The following is a 14,989-nucleotide window of genomic DNA, read 5'->3' on the forward strand; positions in this document are numbered from 1 at the left end:
GTTGCACTGGAAGCCCAAGGCTGCTTCAGGCGGGGTGACTAACACACCACAATGTGGAGTCCGCCCCTCAGTTGGACAGGCTCACTGAGGGTGACTAAATGCTTGCACATCCTTTCGTGCTAACCGGATTCACAAGAGGCTGATTCACCAACCAGGAATGAGAACTATAGATTACTTGCATCCACTATGCGAGACCAGTGTTTAAAAATACACCCTACGCAGAGCTCCTTGGAGAAAAGACTGATTCTAGTCCTGGCTAGGAAAGTACAAGATGAGCCCAACACGTCTTGTTCTTCCAGAAAGTGAGGAAATGCTCAAAGAATGATGGAGACTTATCGAGTTACAGAGGAGCCAGCCCCAAGAGGCCCTCACTGACCGAGTCTGGGAAATCCGAGCATCAGAACGAATAATAGTAATGGGTTATAACCCACTGAATAACGCAGAACTCCATGTGTCCCTACTGCAATAAACAGGCAGAGAAGGAAGAAAAGCAGCATGTCACAGTAAGACAACCGCCTTCCGACCCAGGAAGGTTCTGTGTCCGTGCTGGGCACACAGAGCCCTTTACTCCTCCCTGCAAGACTGTGGGACTCAGAGAAAAAGCTCAGTTACAGCCTGCCTAGTACTCATATCCAAATCTCATGTTGACAGGGAATTTGGGCTTGTTTCTTGCATTTTGTTTGGAAATATTCCAGCATTCCAGACTGTCCTGTAAAACAAATTCTTCAGTAAATTTTGAGGAACTAAGTGAGATGGTGGGTGAGGGAAGGAGAGAGAGTTTTCCATATGAAAAACCTAGTGTATGAAAAACCCATTTTGTATGAAAAACCCAGTGCAGCTGGGTCCTGTTAGCAGGAGACTAGTAATCATGATTTTGAAGGGTCTTTGTTCACTAAAATCCTCCATAGATAGACAGAGTGTGTGTGTTCAAGTCTCCAGGGTTTTGCTTTCTAGGAAAAGGTAGCAGCTTTTCATGAAGAGAAAAGGCATTACCAGTACTTGAACTGCATTATATCAGTGGCTTCTCTCCAAGATTCACACTCATCAGTTTGAAGGGATACTTCTGGTAAATCAGGATAATTCAGTTGTATTTTAACGTAATGTTTCCTCTACCCCCATGTCCCTTTTCTTGCCTTCACTCCCAGGCTAACTCTGTGGTCCAGAAGGTCCCAGTGGGGATTTTAGCACCAGGAGACTGCTGCAGGGAGTGGGAAGGCCCAGGGCCTGGCAGCCCCACTCTGGGGTGAACAGGAAGCCCATCTTCCCCCTCGCTGGCCATGTGAATGAGGGCTTTGGCTCAACTGCCCTGTCGTGTTTCCAACCTGCTAACCTGCTCCTGGCCACTGGAGCCAGGTGGTACTGGCCAACTGTGCACCTCCTCCCAACTCCCTGTTCAGTGACACCAGTTACTTGAAACTGGCCATGGTGGAAGTATTTATGCCACAGAAATGGACAAATTCTACAAGTTACAATCTATTTCTCTCTTTTTCTTCTTTTCTTCTCCCTCTTTTTTTCCCTCTCTCCCTCCCTTTACTCTTGAGAGCTGTTTGTGAAACATTTACCAGCACACACCATTGTTCAGGCAAGATTAATTTGCTGATGTAATAAGAGATTAAAACGCATAAGGCACTTTGGCAGCCCAGAAGAGAGGAATTTATTTCCCTAGGTGGGATTCACTTACCTATCTGACTTCCTCCAGCTCACTACCTATAAACTGCCTTTCGCAAAAACATGAACCATATTTCTGCCTTTGGAACTTTTTATGGGTTATTCCTCTGTCCACATAGCTCTGTCCTTCAGGTCTCTTGGGTCTTCTTGGCCACAGTATTTAAAATCGTATCCAACAATATTCCCCTAAAACACAAATGATTTCCTGATGCCTTCTCTGTTTCATTGTTCTGCATAGCATTTATCACTGTCAGTGACCATAAAACTTTACTCATTTGTTCAATTGGTCTACTTTGACTAAAATTTAAGCAGCATAAGGGCAGGAATTTTTGTCTGTTATATTCACTGTTATATGCGTCTCCAGTGTCCAAACAGTGGTTGGCTTTTGGTAGAGACCCATAAATGTTTGTTAAATAAATGATTAAGTTAAAAAAGATTAACTTGCTGAACTTCAGGTTAGTTGATGAGGAAATTAGGAATCGTATCAAGTGCTGAGAGCTGTAAAACTTTATCTGTGATAAGGGATTCTGTTTCCAGCATTGCCCCATTTCCCTCCCTACCACCAATCCATCCTAAAGACAGGAAACAGAATGAACTTAATAAAATGCAAATATGAATAATCTCTCCCCTACTTAAAATAATTCAGCAGCCACCTGTCAGAACAGAGTCTAAGCTCTAAGTTTGAATGGAAGGCCTTGTGCAGTAGCACATACAGGAGAACATCAAAGAACATAGAGCCAGGAAAAACAAACTGCTTGGCATAGCACAGTGACCCAGGAGTTATCTAGAAGGAAGTTTTTCTTGCTGTGCTCATAGCTAATAAGGCTCTTAGCAATTATTGACACTATCTCACAAGTCGAATGTAACAAAGAATGCAAATTTAATAATAAGGGAAATTCCTCTTCAGGGACCACTAGATTGGCCACATTCCTTACTCAGGGAATTTCTGTTTCCTTTATGATGGAAAGAGTGACCTGATAAGTGGGATAACTAGCCTTTAAGATGCCCCCAATGGTCCTTGCCTCCTGGTGTTCATACCCTTGTGTGGTTCCATCCCACACTGAGTGGGGCTGACCTCAGTTACCAGAGATTTTGCAGAAATGGTAGTATGTGACTTCTGAGGTTATTGATCATAAAAGACATTGTAGCTTCTGCCTTTCTCTCTTGGATCACTTGCTTTGGAGGAAGCCAGCTGCCATGCTGTGAAGACAGGCACAGCCCCATGGTTATCATAGGAGGAATGGAGGCCTCCTCCCAACACCCAGTATCAATTTACCAGCCGTGTATGTAGGAGAGCCATGTCGGCAGCAGATTTCCTCCACCCCAGTTGAACATTCAGATGACTGCAGCCTGATAGACCCTAAGCCAGAATCACCAACTAAGCTGCCCCCAACTTTCTGACCCACACAAACTGTGGAAATAATGCTTATTGCCTTAAGGTTCTAAGTTTTGGGGGGTGATTTGTTACACAGCAATAGATGACTAATACAAAGAGCTAAAGCAAATGCAGGGGATCAATTTTGAGGTGTTGTGATATCATAAAACATCTCTCTCGCAATCCCAGATTCCCTTGGAAAGTGCTGAATTTTTATTGCCAATATGTGATAAAACAGTCTAATCTGAAGCCTGTATGTTGGGGGTTAAAAGTGAGAAAGATCTGATCTGAGCTTTGGTTGGGAGCAGAGTTCTCTAATTTTGGTTAGGTTGTGAGTGACTGCTGATGTCACCAGAGAAATAAACTGAAGAATAAACATACATGGAGTTTGGGATAGAAGTTAAATACATTTACAGTCCAACAAATCTGATACTCATAGTAATTATATGGTTACCAGGAACAAATAAACCATAAGTATAAAAAACACATCATTTATTTTTGTCCATCTGATTATTTCTGGGGTCATTCCTTCAGGAAGAAAATTAAACTGATAGTTTCCTAGGTAGGAGAGGAAATAGCTGATTCTAAGACTCATTAGGCAGTTGAGTTGGCAAGCAATACCTCCCACTACTAGAAAAAAGGTTTGGGACACGGAAGCTAAGTTGTATTGACATTTCAGTACAGTGAATGTAATCTGATTGTCTTGCTAACAGTTGGCCTGAAAAGGGGGCCAAACTAGGTGGTTTAGGGCTCCAGAGGGGAGAGGCCTAAGGACACTGAGCTCCTTGGTTGGGGAATAAAGGAGAGAAGAAAATGTGACCAAAGTGGAAAATGGCACAACCATGAAAGCACCAGAAGCCAACTTCTACTCTTTTCAGGCTGCTTCTGTCTCCACCCAGCCTGATCAACTTGCCAGTCGCTAAGGTGGAACAAGCCATAAATGCAGAGGTAGAGTGGGGAGAGACTAGTAAACTTTCCCAGGTAGAGCCACGATGCCCATGGAATTAAGGTAGCTTTGATAGGGAGCAGAGCAGGAAATAAGAATTTCCCAACATTTCGTGGTAGCAGAAGCGTCTGTAGTTCAGCTGAAGTCCAGGGAAATTCTGCGTCCTTAGAAGTGATATCATGAAGGAATGATGCACAAAAATTCACTTTATTCAGAGTACAAAAGTATGTATTAAGGAAGTAAAGGAGTCAAACTTTTAAGATGTCGAGAGAAAAATGGCAAAGAAAAATCATCTTAATGTTTTACTTAAAAATCCTGCTACTGTCAGTCACATATCAAGAAATTGGCAGCCTATCTTTCTGTGTTTGTTTATATTTTTGTTTCTACAGATGCCTCTGAGTTTTTTGTTAGAAGCAAAGTCACTGAGACTGCCAAGAGAATTAGCAACACAGACATGAATCATACCATGGGCAGTTAGGAGGCACCCCTCCCCACTTCCCACTTGTATCTGTGCCTTTTGAAGGAATTATGACTTCAGGGCAGGACTGGCTTCACAGGCAAAAGACCTGCACAGTCACACAAAGCCCTGTGCTCAGAAGGGTCCTGCTCTTAGTTTAATATTCAGTGGTCACTATCTTGAAAGTCTTCATTTTTGAACAAGGGGCCCTGCATTTTCATTTGGGTCTGGACTCCACAAATTATGTAGCTGGTTGTGCATGAGAGCACTCGGGAAGGGAATACAGCGGCTCTGGATGCATGCAGAACTGTGATTTTATCCAAACTGCCTCTTGCTATGCAGTAGGAAAAGTACTTCGATTTCCATCTGCAGCAAGGACAATGCCATCTTACTCCTACAGTTATTACTGTAAGAATTAGGTATTTTTGTGAAGAAAGGCAGATAAAGCACCTAGTATAGTATCCCTGGCTTCACTATGATTATTGTTCATAGGTCCAACTATCAGATCCCAAGTGATATGACTGCTGATCATAAAAATAAGTATCCTTATAAAATCAGGTGTCTATTTTTGCTTTACATTTTACAGACAGCTATGGATTTAGATCTCGAATGCTATCACTTTTGCCAGGATCCTCGTGACTTATTCTTTCTGTTGGAGCTGTTAGGAGAGACTAAGGAAATTAGCAATCCTTGTAAGTATTAGCTACTTCATGTTGAGTAGCTCTGTTCTTCATGAGTCCAGAAACAAGGAGGTCAGCATGAAGTTTCCCTGATTCTTCAAGGAGGTAGGAAGCTAACCAGGATATATGTTGCCCTTTCTGATAACCTGGGACAAAGGATGTTTTCACCGTTCCCACTATTAAAACAGCTAGAACTTTTTTCTGGCTGGAGGGAATATAAATTTGAAACTTATGAAGTGATCAAACAAATAGCCTCCTGTTTTAAGCCAACCCCAAATAGCTACAGTAAGGGAAACGTACTTCCTTGTTTATTACTTTGAAAGAAAGGGTGATATTGGAGCACAGACTGACTAAACCCAAACCAATCCTTAAGTGGTCCGCACTGTGGGGAGAGGACAGGGAGCCAAGACAGGTCATGACATTACCGAAGACTGAGATGATGTACCTCAAACCAGCATGTATAGATTGTGCCTAAATAGAGCCTTTCACTATTAACAGTAGTTATATTCACTAAAGCCACCGTGAACACAGAATTAGTGTATACTGAACCCATTGCTCCTGGGAGAAAAAGAGACTGAGATTCCTGGAAACCGCTACTGACAACGTTTTCATCAATCGATCAATACATTACCTTGTTTTATGTGTGTTTCTGTTTAATCTTATTTGATATGTTTTTAATTCATTAACACTGAACTCATGGCCACACTCATGCCTAAACAAACTTATCTAACACATGTGTTTTCTACATAAGACACATCACAGTTTTCTTGCACTTAAGAACACTGTACAGCACTTAGCACTATGCTTTAAGGTCCTTTTAAACAGCAAAATTGCCAACAAAAAGCCAAAATGCAAAAAACGTGGCATTAAATAGATCACAAAAAGGACACTGTTGACAGTATGAGAGCTGAAACAAGAGTGTTGCCTTGTTTGACCTCAGCTGGGAACATGCAAGTCAAACCCTTCCAATTTTTGCTGCTCTGCATGAATCCGAGACTGACCACGAAAGCCCATAAGGATTGACTGCGGGGTAACAAATAAAATTTTAGTGAATTGGTGAATTTATAAATAACGGAATCCACCAATAATGAGAGTCAATTGTATACAGAAGTTGAGAGCGAGCAATCCCAGAGGGTGGGTTAAGAGGTGCATATAGACATGAGACCAGGCCATCGCTCTCATCTCCTCTTGGAGGAGGCAGCAGAGAGCACAATGGGTGTGGAGTCCGGAGAACTTGGGGAGTTCCAGGTCTCGTCTTACCAGCTGGGCAACTTTGGGTCGGCGTCTGCAACTCCCATTCCTGTTTCTCAGTTTCTACATCTGTGTGTTGAGACCAGTAACATCCGCCTCACTTCTTTCAAAGGGTGGTTGTGAGGGTGCAATGGATTTTTCTTTAAGTTCTGTTTACTGTCACCTAATGCTGGGGCAGAGAATGAAGGAGGGGAAGCAGGTGTCATATTTTGTATCAGAAATTTCCTTCGTAGATGGTTTGGCTCCCCAGAAAAATCTAAAGCCAAGTCCATGCAAATGTTTGGATTTGGATAAATATGTTTCCAGGTAAAATGCATTACGAATCCAAGGAAACTAAGTATAACCATGAGCATTTTCTGGATGAACTGACCTTGTGGAATAAGATAAAATAATCGAGCCAACAGTTCAAAGACCTACAACACCCCTCTTCTACTAGGATTTTAGGGGGAAATATGGAAATGAAAAATAGCACTTCTGATGTAACCACCTTGGGGGAGGGACCCAGTGAAAAGTTGGCTCCACTCTTATGGACAGGAGTTGGGGTAGGTGGACCAGACACTACAAAAGGCCCCAGCCCTGGGTGATGGTTGCATGTTAGGAATGTACTCAATAACACTTAATCACACGTTTAAAAATGGTTAAGATGGTAAATTTTATGTTATGTATATTTTACCACAATAAAAAATAATCATGAAAAAAAAAAAAAGCAAGTGGCTGGCTGGAGTTTGCCCACCCCTGCCCTAGTGGATGGATCATCATGGGTGTTTTTGGCTTAGGAGACTCCTAGACTGTAAGAGAAAAGGGTCTATATTTACTCGGTTCTTCAGTAATACGACAAAAAGAAAAATTGAAGAAAACAAAAGGGCCCAACCTGTGGCCAGTGTAGAGCTACTGCACTGTTCTTCCATCATGTTAGGATAAAGATGCAGCCCTAACCCTTCCCTTGTAGGATAGGAAAGGTGGGACATGCCATGAGCCTGGAAGAGGCATTTCTATTTTGTCCATTACAGCCCTGTCCATCCAAGGAGACCCCTGCCTGAGCTGTGAGTACATTCTCCTCTGAGGCAAGGGGGTAGAGGGACAGGGGACTGGGGACTGATGTCTTTTCTGGCTTTTAAAAATTTGTTCACAAAGTCAACAGGTAGATTTACTTTCCTCTTTTTGAAGTGCCTAAGGTAAAAGATATTTATTTTAGTTGAACCTATAGATTAGGTTAGAGAAAATTGATAATAGGCTGTTAGTATTTTTTATATCAATGCAAAAAAAAATTCTTCAGGAGAAATTCAAATAAGTATGTAAACCTGCTTTGAAAATGGTAGAATGTACCATAAATAGGAGGTATTAGGAATTGCCAAGTATCTATGGCTATATATATTTACAAATATCACTTCAATATAATCTCTTTCAATGAAAGATATTTAAAAAGCAGTTTCATCTTCAGGTTTGATATTCCACATTCTGTTTTGCCAAGATGAGGTCTTCTCAGCCCTTTTTATTATGATTTTATTCTGTGCTTGATATGAAACTAAATTAATGAGCAGCTATTTCTAAAAGTTATCATCTAACACTATTCATTTGCTTTTCTGTTTAATTTGTATCTCCTGCTTCTTTTTTTGATGAATAAAAAAAGACCAAATGTTTGGTCTTATTTTAAGACCAAACATTTATTTAGCCCTATATGTCTACATGTAATTCTTATATTTGAAACTCCTTAATCAAAACTAAATGTGGCCCTGGCTGGTGTGCTCAGTAGTTAGAGCATAGGTCCGAGGACTGAAGGGTCACAGGTTCGATTCCCCACCAAGGGCACGTACCAGGGCTGCAGGTTCAATCCTCAGCCCCAGTTGGGGCACATGCAGAAGGCAAACAACCGATGTGTCTCTCTCACATCGATGATGTTTCTCTTTCTCTCTCTTCCCCTCCCTTCCTCCTTTCCACTTTCTCTGAGAATCAATGGAAAAAAGATCCTCGGGTGAAGATTAACAATAACAACAACAAAAACAAAACTAAATGTGGACTTAGTTTTAATATTTGCCTTAGTAATTAGTTTATGAGTATAGAAACAAGTAAGTGATATGTTTTATAATATATTTGTGCCTCTGTTTTTTAGGTCAACATAAAGTATGCAGCTTGACATAAGAGCACTAGGAAATACCTGTGACAACATGGATTTTGATCATCTGAATGTTGTCTAAGGTCTTAGGTTTCCCAGTGTATCCACACATCTCAGTAGTAAGATCACACTGAATTATGCCATTTAAAGGACAATAGAGTAGACATCCTGTGCTGTCACCACATCCCATTTTTTAACTAGACAAAACCTGATGAATCTTTAAAACCATTCAGCAGCCTGGCAGGAATGGCTCAGCGGTTGAGCATCGACCTATGATCCAGATCAAGGTTTGATTCCCAGTCAGGGCACATGCTCGATCCCCAGTGCCCATCAAGGACTCTCTCTCGTCATTGATGTTTCTACCTCTCTCTCTCTCCCTCTCCCTTCCTCTCTCTGAAATCAATGAAGACATGTTTTTTAAAACACACACGCACACAAAACATTCAGCAATAGTGCTTGAAGGGTAACTCCATGTAGAGGTATTTTAAACTTAATATTCCACTCCTAAAGATTGGAAACTGTTAAATTCCTCAAAATTAATCCTCAGCAGTGAAATTTCAGGCATTATGTGTACTAGAGGTGAGATTCTTTGATTCCTGAGTTTCTCCTGGGAACTCCTAAATCATATCATACGAGCCTAACCAATTTCAGTGCATTTTAGGCTAAAGCCTTGTAAAAGCATGTAAAAACTCACTGAGATTTCATGAGAAAATATTTTTTAAATTCACCTTTATTGTTGAAATTGTGACAGATATTCCCCTTTTTTTTCCCCATTGACCCTCTCCATCGCGCCCCACCCACCTCCCAGGCCTTCATCATGCCCTTGTCTGTGTCCATTGGTTATGCATATATGCATCTAAGTTCTTTAGTTAATCTCTTCCCACCCCCTCCACCCCACCCTCAACCCTCTTTCCCTCTGAGATATTTTTTTAAAAGATAATTTGAAGATCACTTTGTGAAATGGTCTTTTGCAAAATACATTGTGATATAGAAAACAATCCTTACTTTAGCATTGCACTGGGTGGCATGTATAAGTAACAATTTTTTGAAAAGAACAGACTATATACAGTATATGAAAAAGTTCTCTACAGCCTTTGAATTTGATTGATCTGCCTGGCTATAGCTTTATTTTTGTGGAACAATTATGACATCTAGTGGTTACTCTAAGTAATTCCAAGGAATGGTTTCACATGCTATGTCTGCCTTAAATTCATTTAAGTATGAGAACTTGCCATTCAAACAATACTGTTTCTATGTAAATATCTCTTTACATAATTATATGGGATAAAGACAAAGTAGTTGAATTTCTGAGTGGAAGGATATGTATTTAAAATGTTGATAATGCCAATTCACCCTTCGAAGAAGGTTGCACCAGTTTCCGCTTCCACTGTGATGGAGAGTAGGCCTTCACATCACCCTAACAATGAGGATTACCAAACACGTTCATTTGTGTTTTAACTTTCACTTCCTTATGAATGGGGGAACTTATATTCTATGGCTTTTTTCTTTTACTTTCTTTTGTTTCTTATTTTGTGTGTTTAGCCACTTATATTTGTTTTTACATTGTATTTGTTTATATTGCCGATAGGATTACGGATGTCCCCATTCCAGCCCCCTCTTTGCCCTCTTCCACCCAGCCCCCCTCCCGCCTCTGGCCATCACCACACTGCTCTCTGTGTCCATGGGCTGTGCATATATGTTCTTTGGCTAATCTCACCTTCTTTCACCCAGTGCCCCCTCCCCTCCCCTCTGACAGCTGTCAGTCTGTTCCATGCATCCATGCCTCTGGTTCCATTTTGTTCATTAGATTCCACACATAAGTGAGATCATGTGGTATTTGTCTTTCCCTGACTTAGCCACTTCTTTTTCTTTGTCAGTGAGCCAACCCACATCTTTATTCCATTTTTTAAATTTAATGGTTCTTAAGCATTTTTTTTGTTGGCAATTTTTGCATAATAAGGAAATTAGTCATTTATCTGTCATTTCCATTGAAAATATTTTTCCTACATTGTCATTTATACTTTGTGATTGTTTTCTGCTTTGTAAAATTTTTAATTTTTCTGAAGTCAAGCATATTAGTTTTTTCCTTTCTAATTTTAGTTTTATTGTCATATTTAAAATGGGATATTGGTGACATAAGCAGAACTTTACTTTTATCTCTATACAATTCTGTATTATTTGAATATATTACTATGAGCATGTATTACTTATGTTACAAAAGTTATTTTAAAGGACTACTTAATAACGTGGAAGATATTTAGAATCTGTAGTTAACTACAGAGCAAGTTATAAAACAATAAGTAAAATATGATCCCACTTTAGAAAAATAAAAGAATATCTATGCAAAGAAAAAAGACTGGATGGATATACTATACCAAAATGTAAACAATGATCTCAGAGTTGAAGGATTTAGGTAATTTTTTATTGTTTTCTTTTGTATTAATCTCTATTTTTCTAAACCCTCTATATTGGACATATATTCCTTTTGTGGTTATCAAAAGTAAAAATAATTATATCAGAATGCATTAATTCCTGTGTACAGATCTCTGTAAGAAACTTTTACTCTAATTTCCTGTAGCTTATGTTTTACTTCTCTCTTCCCTATTCCAATGACTTATTTCATTCTTAAAAAGTTGGATTCATCAGGCATGTCTCATAAAAAAAGATTATATACTTCATTAATACCTTTAAAGGGAGAGATTTGTGGTTTGTGGAGCGAGAAGATAATTCGATACAAAAATATCAAACATGAAGGTTATTTCTTCTACCACATTTCAGTCAGGCAAGACCTCTAGTCACTGGGTTTCTCCTCCATGCTTGACTGACCTCATCTGTATTTTATGTGGAATAAATAGCAAGTACTCCTGACCTTCTTTGAATTCTTTTTATTTACATAATTATATTCACCCTTGTTCCAGAAAGGATTTACAGTAGTTAATAAAAACACACAAAGTTTAAAAACAAATAAAATGTAATCAGATAAAGTAAGTGTAAAATAAGTGGGTGAAGAAATCGGGACAAAGAATATAGAAGAGCCAGGATGGTGTGGCTAAGTGGTTGGGTGTTGACTAAGGAACCAAGAGGTCACAGTTCTATTCCCCGTCAGGGCACAGGCCTGGGTTGCGGGCTCCATCCCCACCAGGGGTGTGCAGGAGGCAGCCGATCAATGATGTTTCTCTCTCACCGATGCTTCTATCTCTCTCCCTTCCTCTCTCTCTCAAAAAATCAATAAAACCTATAAAACCTATTTTTTAAAAAGAGGAGAGATAAAATGAAATTATGAGATCTGTCCCTTAAGGGCCAGCACTTTTCTTGAGGGTCATACCAGCCTCCTTAGCTGCCAAGAGAGACCAGAATAGGAAAGGGTCAAACTGCGCTGAGATGGAGCCCAGAGGGAAATTACTCCAGTGTGACAATAACAGCATTTACTGAGGCTTCCTATGGGTTAAAAACAAGGCTCTTTACATCATGGTTTTATTTAAACTTCACAATAACCCCATTGTTAATGGGGAATGTTTATTTTTGTTTTTCTTGACTCCCTAGGAAGGACACATTTGGGAGTCACTCTTTGGGCTTCTGCCCCTTATAACATCTTCCTCCTTAGGAGAAGTTGGGGGAGTTGATGAGTTTGAGAGACTGTGGCTCCTTCACCAGGCAGACCTATTCTCCAGCCCAGAGGCTCTCTGCCCCTCCATGCACAAAGCTTGCTCTTGGAGCTCGGCCTCCTACTTCTGGCCTTCTGATGTGTTCCTCAGTTCATCTGTATCAGTAAGAAACTGACACTGTCCACAGTCCCTTATCTAAAACTCATGAGGCCACTTGGGCCTCAAAATTCAGAGATTTTCATCTACAGGTTCTGGGACAACTTCCCATCATCAAGCATATTATTATTTCTGCAATGAAAGGTATGAACGCTCACACTGAGTGGGATAAATTAAGACTATATCACAACAATTCAGATCAGATTTTACTGTCAAGTGAGTTCAGCTGATGTTGGATTTCGAAGCCAAATGAGTTTCAAGACACTTGGTTTTTAGAACGCTTTGTATCTTGAATTGTAAATGTCTGACTTCTGTGTGTACTTCCTCTGTTGGCTCCTGGCTGGGAGAAGGGAGGAAGGCGGAGGTGGCTGCACTTGGAAGGTAATAAAGCTTAAGCTTCAGGGCCCCCTCCTGTAGCCTTATAACTTATTTTATATTCATAATTTTATATTTTCTTTTAAAGAGACCCCTCAAAAACAGAAGCCTCAGGCCCCCAAAACCTAGGTCTACCCCTGGAGAGAGGTTTGATGGCCTTCCCTAAAACCCCGATAGCCTAAAGGTAGGCACCATTATCCCCATTTTTCTAAGGGAGAGACTGAGGCAAAGAGAGCTTAAATAACTTGACATTCGGTTATAAGTGGCAAAGTTTGGATTCAAATCCAGACAGTGGAACTATTGAATTTGTGCTTTTATTTACTGCCTTTCCACATGGGTGGATAAAAATAAGAAAATAATTGGTATTTACTTTCCAGTTAAAGCCAAGAGGGTAGCCCTTATCCCAATAGAAATAACCTTAGGCATCTTAATTTCTATGAACCATCTCAGTGTGATGAGAAAAGAAGGAATGGATTTGTTTAAATAAAAGCCACTAGCATCTTAGGAAAAGTACTAACATAGCGCCTCTGTACACTCTCTTCTCGAGAGAATCCTTGGGATTGAGTCCTGTTTGCCCATAATCATTTTCCTGTTGTCGAGCCTTCAATATTAGGCACAGTCTCTGCTTTTTTCTCCCCCAAAGTGATTGTCTTTCCACTTCCCAACATCTTAGCTATATTTGGCTTTTCATGTAATTCAATCTGGAAACCAGCAAGAGCTGTGTACACAGAATCCTCTAACGTTTCTCTCACGGTAAACAGTCTCGCATTTATATCACCTCATTTACTCTGCATGACAAACCTGTGAGAAAGGGGAACAGGGAACACCTACCTTTTGCAAGTGAAGAAACAGGACAAGAGAAACTAAATTCTCCAAGGTCACCAGGTACTGGTAAAATCGGCACCAGGACTCAGGACATTTCCCGCCTCGCCCAGGGACACTATGACCACCTCTGTTTTAGGCAAGCTTGAAGGACAGGGTTTTCCACAAGGGAAAACAGAGAAGATTGCTCATCTAAAGAGCATCCACCCTGCCCTGGCTGGTGTGGCGCAGTTGGCTGAGCGTTGTCCTGGGCACCGAAAAGGCGGCTGGATAGATTCCTGGCCAGGGCAACATGCCCAGATTGCAGGCCCCATCCCCAGTCGGGGTGCGTTCGGGAGGCAGCCGAGCGATGTTTCTCTCTCACATTAATGTTTCTCTCTCTCTTTATCCCTTCCTCTCTCTCTCTCTGAAATCAATAAAAACATTTTTTTTAAAAAAGCTATAAAGAGCATCCACTCCCATCATATATGTTCCACCTTGTTTCACGCGTAACTTCATCGGCTGCTAAACTGTTGAGTTCCCCAAGAACAACGAAACCATTTACACATTCAGACTGATTCTTATTTCACTCTCTCATTCCCCTTCCACTTGGCATAAGAGAACAACAAGGAAAACTTTTGTTTTAGTCCTCACAATTCAACAGTATTTTAAAACATTTTATTATGAAATATAAAGTTATAGGGAACAATGATAATCCCTTGAAGAGCATGGTGATGATACCACACAGCTACAATACACCTTAGCATTTTGCCATACGTTTGCTTTAGATTCTTTAAGCGAGTGTTTCTCCAATCCCATTATTTTCTTGCACCACTCAGAGATAACCAGCAAACTAAATTTTGTGTATTATCGTATAAGTATTTGTACAGTACTTTTGCATAAATAAAAAAAGATTATTTTATATTTATATAAAAAGGAATTTATCATTGCTATAAATATCTTGTATCTTCCATTCTGCAATCTGTTTTTTACACTCAATGGATGTTTTTTTACACTGATGTTGAAAGCTAATAGATTTATGCCTTTGGTTGTTTCATATTTATGTTTTTTAAATTGACTTTCAGAGAGGAAGGAAGAAAGACATTGATGTGAGAGAGAAACATCAATCCGTTGCCTCCCACATGCACCCCAGCCAGGGATTGAACCCCTAACCTGGATATGTCCCCTGACCAGGAATCAAACCAGGGACCTTTCCGTGCACGGAACAACGCTCAACTAACTGAGCCACACAGGCCAGGGCTATGTCCTTAGTTTTTGTAATATTGTGGAGGGATCTTTGTTGCCATTACATTTTCTAATTGTTTATGAGAACACTATTGATTTGTAATCAAGGAAACTTTCTGAACTCATTTATTTGTTCTAATAGCTTGTGGAGTCTCTTAGTTTTCCATGTAGGCAATCATCTGAAAATAAGAGCAGGTGAGCATTTTTAGAATGATTGTATTTCTCAGTGTAACCTGCACTTTCAGAATAAGAAGCTCCTAGGATATCTCATTTCTAAAATAAAATCATTGTCCACTATCTACAAGCGTCTGTTCCGA

At 40.2% G+C, this 14,989-nt stretch overlaps 1 protein-coding gene across 1 annotated transcript in view; it reads left to right on the plus strand.

The window, feature by feature from the left end:
- LOC308561962 (claudin-12) overlaps positions 1-14,989 on the plus strand; it is a 60,331-nt gene that overhangs the window by 11,531 nt on the left and 33,811 nt on the right. The gene's annotated exons all lie outside the window — the stretch shown is intronic.

The sequence above is a fragment of the Miniopterus schreibersii genome (genome assembly GCF_964146895.1).
Source record: "Miniopterus schreibersii genome assembly, chromosome: 9".
NCBI classification, from domain to species: domain Eukaryota; kingdom Metazoa; phylum Chordata; class Mammalia; order Chiroptera; family Miniopteridae; genus Miniopterus; species Miniopterus schreibersii.